Below are 8,482 nucleotides of genomic sequence, written 5' to 3'. Positions count from 1 at the left end.
GCCTTTCAGGGGCTGAGACACAAGGCTCGCATTCCTGTAATCAACCAAACTGCTCCTGTGGGGCCTCCAGACTGATTGTAGTTTCCTTTGTGTGCAACTTAGAATCCGTGCTTCATATTTGGGTCAGAGCAACGGGAGGGGCACATGACTTACTTTAAAATTAGCCTCAAAATTCATTGTATAACAGCTCCCATTGTCACTAAACGGAAGGCTTCCTGGGAGGATAAGCCAGCATTTGTAATTAAGTCTGTCTGGTGGAGTTATCTTGGAGCAAACCCTTTCAGTGTACCAGGACTCAACGTTTCCACCTGTAAAACGGGGTAGCTTTGTGTGAAAGAAAAGAAAGGGCAACAAGAGTAACCACTTCATCCAGACCCCCTTCCCCCAACCACCACCACCACATACACACACACACACACACACACACACACACACATATATACACACACACTCACACACACACTCACATATACACTCACATACACATATACACACACACAAATACACTCACATACATACACATATACACACACAGACTCACACACATACACATATACACACACACTCATACATATACACACACAAACACACACACACATATACACACTCACACAGAAATTCACACATATACACTCACAAACTCACACATATACACTCACACACACAAACTCATATACACACAAACTCACACTCACATGTACACTCACATACACATATACTCACACACAAACTCACACATATACACACACAAACTCACACACATACACACACAAACACACATCCACACACATATACACACACAAACTCACACATACACAGTCACACACATATACACACTCACACAGAAATTCACACTCACATATACATACACACATTCACAAACTCACACTCACATATGCACTCAGACTCACACAGAAACTCACACATATATACACACACACAAACTCACACTCACATATACACTCACACACACATACACATATACACACACGGTTATTAGGGTCATCAGCAGATAGAGAAAAACATCCCATCTAGTCCCCAAAAGATAGGACAAAAGCAGAGAAGGAAAGAAATGCTTACTTCCTAGATCAGGCCATCAGCAGAGTCCAGTGTTGATGTTTCAATAGTTTAGTGAGCTTGGAGAATATAGTTTAAGTCTTAAGAAAATAAACTTTTCTAACTATTTCTCCTGGGACAGGGAGATAGTCTTCACACAAATTCAAAATCAGCAAAAAGAAACTAACATAAAAACATCCTGACGGCTCTCTTTCTCCAAGGACAGATAGTTTCCCCAGATCTCTGATTCATCTTGGCAACATCTGCAAAGAAACCCCAATGACCTAGAGGCTAAAGAGGTACAAAGAACTATGTGTGACTGTGTGTGCCTAAAATGTTTCTTTATAGCAGGAAAGGGTGTTCCCATGATCCACTGAGTTAGAAGAATAGGCAGTTGTAATTTATACCTCACTTCTGAGGTGGTGATAAGGAGCTGAAGGTTGGGGGAGAGGGTGCTAAAAGAATTGGGCCTCTTTTTTTTTTTTTTTTTTTTACATTTTACATCCTTTCATTAAGCACATAAAACTGTACTATTTAATATATTTCTCCATGAACATTTTGTGAAATTCAGATCGCAGCGTATCATTTACAAATCTTTCGTCTTTCTTCTGATCATCTACACCTTTTGCACAGTTCTTGAAAACGACATCATCATCCCACCTTCTTTTAACTTTGAAGTTGGCCTGAGGCTGGGATGGGCCAGTGAGATCAAGGAGAGGGTTTCCCCTGAGAATGTTTTCCATACGAATCCTTCCTTCTTCAGCCTTTTGTTCTCCTTCCTTCCTGGCCTGCTCATCAGCTCCTTCTTTTTTAATTTTTTCCAGCTCCGCAAGAAGAGCTGCAGTATCATCATCATCACTCTCCTCTTCAAAATCTTCATCTTCCTCACCTGTTGGAGGGTCGTGTGCATCGAGGTTGGCAGCGGGAATCTGGTCCAACCAAGGCTTCTTTGACACTGAAGAGGAGGTTGTATGTTCTCGGGTTGGCCGGTCTCTGTTTTTTTCTCTTGCAGCAGCTCTCTCTCTCTTCAAACTCGCTCCTGAAATCACGGTTCCGAACTTCTCCAGGGGCATCCTGAGTGGTCTGTCTATATTTTATCTTTGCATGAGAGGGTAGGTCTCTGCTTGAATATTGCTTTAAGAGTTGGCTCAAATCACCTTCTCCTTTTCCTCTCCCCCCTCTTGCAGGTTGAAAAGTTGGCCTAGCTGCTGTTGTCATCTTCTACGAGTCTGCTTTCCTGCTGCCGCTCACTTTGGCCGAGCTCCGCTGCAGTTGCCTCAGGAGATCATACAGACGCCATTATAACTCTTGGCTCCCAGAAACCTCTGCGCCGGGCCTCTTTTAAAGTATGGGGACAAAGAGCACGTGACACTCAGCCAGAAGCCACCCGCCTGGATGAATCAGGCAGGGAGGCTTCCATGAGTGCTTAAAGGAGGTCTTTGTAGTCAGAAAGACCTGGGTCCAACCCCAGCTTACAAGACATGCAAGCTACTTTGCCTGTTTTAACCTCACTTTGCTCATCTGTAATATGGGGATAATAAAAGTACGTATCTTATGGGACTGTTGTGAGGCTTAAATGAGATAATGCTGGAAAAAAAAAGTGGGGGGACCTTAGCAGAGTGCCTGGCACATAATCAGGCCTAATAAATGCTCAACATATTAGTAATCATTGAGATGAGTCCTAATTTCCTAGGGCTGCCATAACAAATTACCACAAATGTGGTGACTAAAGACAATGGAAATTATTCTCTCACAGTTCTGGGGGCCAGAAGTCTGGAGTCAGATGTTGGCAGGGCAGTGCTGCCTCCGAAGGCTCCAGGGGAGACTCCTTTCTTTCTCCTCCAGCTCCGGGTGGCTGCCAGCATTCCTCGGCTTGGGGCTGCATCACTCCAATGTCTGCCCCTGGTCACATGGCCTCCCCTTCTCCTCCCTCTGTCTCTCCTCTGTTTGTCTTATAAGGACACTTCTCCTCTCTCACCCCAGGCCCTGCAAGTGTCAGCAGCTTGCCTGACTGTGCTTCTGGGTCTCCATCTATAACAGAGGGAAACCTCTGCGCTTAATGAGAGTTTTCTTGATTTAGAATGTCTTTCTTGGGACCTCCCTGGTGGCGCAGTGGTTAAGACTCTGAGCTCACAATGGAGGGAGCCTGGGTTCAATTCCTGGTCAGGGAACTAGGTCCCACGTGCATGCCACAACTAAGAGTTTGCATGCCACAACTAAGGAGCCCGCCTGCCGCAGCTAAGACCCAGCGCAACCAAATAAATAAATCAAATATTTTTTTTTTAAAAAATTATAGAATGTCTTTCTTTGTCCCTTTGGCAGGATGACACCTTGCCCATCAGGAAAAGGATTAGCACTGTTGGTCTTCCAGGGTCCTCGAAGGAAGTTCACAGAAATGCATGCAGCAGACCATGGGTAGCTTTGGGGAACGGCATCTCCTAAACTAGCAGCCTTGGGCCATTGGTGCTTGAAGCTCAGCAGAGCCCTCAGAGGTCTGCCCTCACTCGTAAAAGCGCACAGCTTTGGTTCACCTCTGCGGCCCCCTCATCATCTAGGTCCTAAAGTTATAAATGAACAGGCTCGTCCAGCAGGATGCACAGAGGCAGCTAGGTACGACCTCGTCTAACTGCCCATTTTACTCCTTCCTTTCCTCACTTAGAATATTTCTAAACTACCTTTCACTCATTCCTACAGAATCATTGCCTTTGTTTTCGACCATGTGTTGTATGAAATTCTGATTCTGCTGGTATAAAGTTTAGTATCTCTTGGGACTCACCTGGTGGTCCAGTGGCTAAGACTCCACGCTTCCAATGCAGGGGGCCCGGGTTTGATCCCTGGTCAGGGAACTAGATCCCACATGCCGCAACGAAGTTCCTGCCCACAGCAACGAAGATCCCGCGTGCCTCAACTAAGACCTGGTGCAGTCAAATAAATAAATAAATATTTTTTAAAAAATAAGAAAGTTTAGGATCTCTCATAGTTAGGGACTCCCCAGTGCCGCATCTGAGTCCCGAGGTTTTCACGTGTGAACGTCTGTCTCCTGGAATACGTGGGATGCAGAGTGGGAGGTGGAGATTGGCCTCCCTGGGCTGGGCAGCTGCTCGCTGGGCTCCCTGCTGGGTGGGCCCAGGGCTGCAGATCACATGCCATCTGCTCTCCCAGCCCTGCTCCTGACCCGCCCAGAGGGACTCGCTATTCTAATTCACCCACCAAAGATGCACTCTTCCCGATCTAAACCAGCTAATCTGCGTGGGCTTGACGTGGCCCTGCTTGGGTGCCAGAATCTCCACCGTCCCCCTTTTCTCCCTCCTTTACAAACCAGGGGTCAGAAGAGCTGGCAGTGAAATGAGGTAATAGATCCTAAGCTGTTTATACTGCAGACAAGCCTGCCACCTGCCCAGGCGAATTGCCTTTTGAAGCCTGTGCTTGTAACCCCTGAACAAATGATCCTGAGCTCTGCTGACCTGGAGGCCAAGTTAGAGACCAACATGCAAACCAGCTGGACTCTCCTGGTGGCTCCTTAATAGCCCGAAAGCTCCAGCCAAAGGACCTGGCAAAGGCTCCCTCACTGAGGGTCCTGGCAGGCTGAGAAACTCTGCACGTTCTCGGGCTTCGCCTACTGGCTCGCTGCTTCTCCTCGCTGGTTTCCAGTCTACACCAGTGGTTCTCAACTAGGGATGTTGCCCCTCAAGGGACATTTGGCAATGCCTGGGGACAGTTTTGGTTGTGACAACCTGAGGAAGGGTGCTCCCAGCATCAGATGGGTATAATGCGGGGATGCAGCTAATCTTCCTACAACACACAGGACAGTCGCAGGATAACAAAGAGTTATCTGGTCCCAAACGCCAACAGAGCTGAGGCTGAGAGAGACTCCGTGTATACCTGCACTTGGATCTGTTTACTGGAATTTGGTTCTTCCTGTCTTATGGAAACCGAGCAGGACCCTGTGGGGCTCCTGGGCGAGGAAGCCTTTCTGTTCTCCATTTTCTTGTTTGTAGGGAACAGAATCCAGCCTCCACGACCTTCCCTGAGCTCCAAAGGGCGATTCGAACAGTTGCTAATCAAGGGGAGAGCAGGCAGGAACCACCTGAGGCCAGGAACCAGAGAAGCTCACCAAGAAGATTACCTGTGACCAGATTAGAGGAGTGCAGGCCCTGCACACACCCTAATCCTGTCAGCAATCCCACCCTTGAACTATTGCTATAAAACTCATCAAATCTTCCCACAGGAGCCCGCTGTGGCCCCCTTTGCCTGGAAAAGCAGTAAGGCTATTCTTTTCTACTTTACCCAAAACTCTGTCTCTGAGATTCCATTCGGCACTGGCGCACAGAGGTCACGTTTTCGGCATCATTATTGACCCTTGGACTGATGCTTCGGCCACCCGTGGTCCCAAGCCCACTCTCACCTTGGATGTAAATACCAAGTACCTTTCCACTCCACAGCCCGAAACCACTGAACAAAGGCAAGGCTGCCCTCACCTCACCGGGTTCCTGTAAATTCTTCCAAACGCTGTCTGGGGCTCTGTGATGATTTCAGACCATGCTTGGGGCTCCCCCTACAGCCTTCCACCCCTGAAAGCCAAGCAAGGCCCTGCAGCACTGACTTAGTTAATGCTAATACAGTCTTGCTTTTTAAATGATGTGAGTTGTAGATGTTTAGTTCTGTTTTGTGAAGGGATGATACGTAACAGAAAAAAGCAATCCCACGCTAAGCCTCCATTCTGCTCAGTGCTTCTAACACGGTTAACTAGTGTTGTCCTATTTTTGTTCATGTTGTCACTTATCTCCTTTCTTGGATTTTTTTTCGTATCAACTCTCCCTACCTCTTTGTACCCCGCAAATTATTAAGCCTAATTTCAATTTTTCGTAACATCCTTTAGTTTCTCAACCCCTGCACTTCTTTAAACACTAGATTTCATCCATATGGCAGGCAGAATAGTGCCCACCCCGACTCCCAAAGATGTCCACACCCTAATCCCCAGAACTTGTGATGTGTTACCTTACATGGCAGAGCAGCAGATGTGGTTAAGTTAGGGACCTTGGGGGGGTGGTAATCCTGGATTATGCCCAACCAATGCCCAACCCAATCACATGTTTCCTTAAAAAGGGAGACCTCCCAGCTGTGATCAGAGAGGCAGATGTGACAGGGGAGGGTGGTCACTGAGATGCAGTGTTGCTGGTTTTGAAGATGGGCCGGTGGGGGGGTGGGCGGGAGCCATGAGCCAAGGGATGTGGGCAGCCCTTTAGAAACTGGAAGATGCATGGAAGTGGACTCTCTCCCAGGGCCTCCAGAAAAGGATACAGCCTTGCTGACACCTTGGTTGAGCCCAGTAAGACCCAAGTCGGAGCTCTGATCTCCAGGACTCAGTTTGTTGTTGTTTTAAGCCACCGAGTTTGTGGCAATTGTTAGGCAGCCACAGGAAACTAGGGCAATCCCACATTTTCCATCCTTCTTATTCATTAAGGTATTCCTTTCCTCTTAAAACTATGCTTGACTTCTAAAAGACTTTTCTATCTTAAGCCTTTTTATTTCTTGTCTCCCATTAGCAAAGAGTTATCCAGACATTCCTTCCTGATGTTTCTAAGAGCTGTGAAGTGGCAGGTTTCTAGTTTGTTGGGGTGCAGCCTGGTGATAGCCTACAGATCTCACTTAGCAAATGAGAGCAGGAACTTCAGAGAGGGCAAGCCCTTGTCAAGTTCACTCTGTTATCAGACAGCAGACCAGAACCACACCCCATGTCCTGACTCACCAACTCCTCCTATTTTCATTTCTTTCCCCATAGGAAAAAAAATTGGACTATCTCATTGATTCGAGAAGAGCATACTTACTTTTTCTGACTATGGGGGCTCTGAAAATATGCTCCTAATTGATACTGTATGGATCAGGGTTTCCTGGCAAAAGTCCCATGGAAATTAGTTCAGGGAGATACTCCAGGAAAATTGTTTTAAAGCTTCTGCTGTCAAATAACTTGGGAAACACAGCATGTTTAAGCTTGTCTTGGAAAGTCATTATATACGTAAGCATAATAAAACTTCACAAAAGTCCCGTAAAAAGAAACAAGTTCTGGGGCTTCCCTGGTGGCGCAGTGGTTGAGAGGCCACCTGCCGATGCAGGGGACGCGGGTTCGTGCCCCAGGAAGATCCCACATGCCGCGGAGTGGCTGGGCCCGTGAGCCATGGCCGCTGAGCCTGCGCGTCTGGAGCCTGTGCTCCGCAACGGGAGAGGCCACAACAGTGAGAGGCCCGCGAACTACAAAAAAAAAAAAAAGAAACAAGTTCTAACCCAGAGTTTACCCTTTTCGTATCATACCCATTTGCCTTCAACAAGAAATGCTGGTGTGGAAAGTCTCTCCATGTGCTTCCTTTGGCCCTTCAGCTATTGTGTAGTTGGTTTAGTTCAGGATGTGGACTTGGCCTGAGTACACAGTGTGGGATCTTTGGGAGTTGAGCAGGTGAATGCTGAGACAGACTGCTGGTTACCACCCATTCTTCCTTTTTTCCTTATTAACTGAATCCCATTTTATTTGGGTCAACAAGCGTTGAGCTAAAACTATGATTTCTCTCAGACTCCTTCGAAGTTATATGTGGCCATAGACATAGTTCTGGCCAATGAGATGGGAACAGAAGTCTATAGAGGAACTTCCAGAAAAGCTCCCACATGCATATGCTCTTCATCTTTCATCTTCTTCCTGCCTAGAGTACAGAGGCAATACCTGGAGGTGCAGCAGCCATCTTGTGACTGTGAGGTCAATAGCCATTTACCAAGGGTGGCAGAGAAGAAAGCTAGCAAAAGCCTGAGCCCCTGGACGTGTGGAATCATCTCACCAGCTTTGGGCAGCTTCTGGTCTACTGGAGAATATGAGAAAATAATAAACTGCTGTCGGGTTAAGCTTCTGTGGTCAAGTTTCTGTTCCGTGCCATCGAACATCTTTCTGACTGAATCGTGGTTCAATATTTACTTCTGAGGCTCATAGAATTTTGCTCTGTGAGTATAGTCTTGGCTTTCTTTATGAAAGGCAATTACTGGGGAGAGTATAAGATATTTACAGAGCAGTCCAGCGCCAGCATCAAGTCACCCAAGTCAGTGGTTCTCTAAGTTTGACCCCAGACTAGCAGCATTAGCCAGACTTGGCATCTTCCTAGAGATGCATATTCTTGGGACTTCCCTGGTGGTCCAGTGGTTAGGACTCCACGCTCCCAATGCACGGGGCCCGGGTTCAATCCCTGGTCAGAGAACTAGATCCCACATACCGCAACTAGAGCCCGCAAATCACAACTAAATATCCCGCACGCGGCAATGAAGATCCCGCGTGCCACAACTAAGACCCAGTGCAGCCAAATAAATAAATAAATAAATTTTTAAAAAAAGAAGAAAAGAAAGAAATTCACATTCTCAGGCCCCACCCCAGATCTGCTGAATCTGAGAC

General features: G+C 47.0%; 1 pseudogene; it reads right to left on the bottom strand.

The window, feature by feature from the left end:
- Positions 1–1,557: 1,557 nt before the first annotated feature.
- Positions 1,558–2,382, bottom strand: LOC101275321 (spliceosome-associated protein CWC15 homolog; annotated as a pseudogene).
- Positions 2,383–8,482: the final 6,100 nt, after the last annotated feature.

Source organism: Orcinus orca, chromosome 10, assembly GCF_937001465.1.
Source record: "Orcinus orca chromosome 10, mOrcOrc1.1, whole genome shotgun sequence".
Taxonomy (NCBI): Eukaryota; Metazoa; Chordata; class Mammalia; order Artiodactyla; family Delphinidae; genus Orcinus; species Orcinus orca.
Note: the sequence above shows the minus strand (reverse complement) of the source record. Positions and strands in the feature narration are given on the sequence as shown.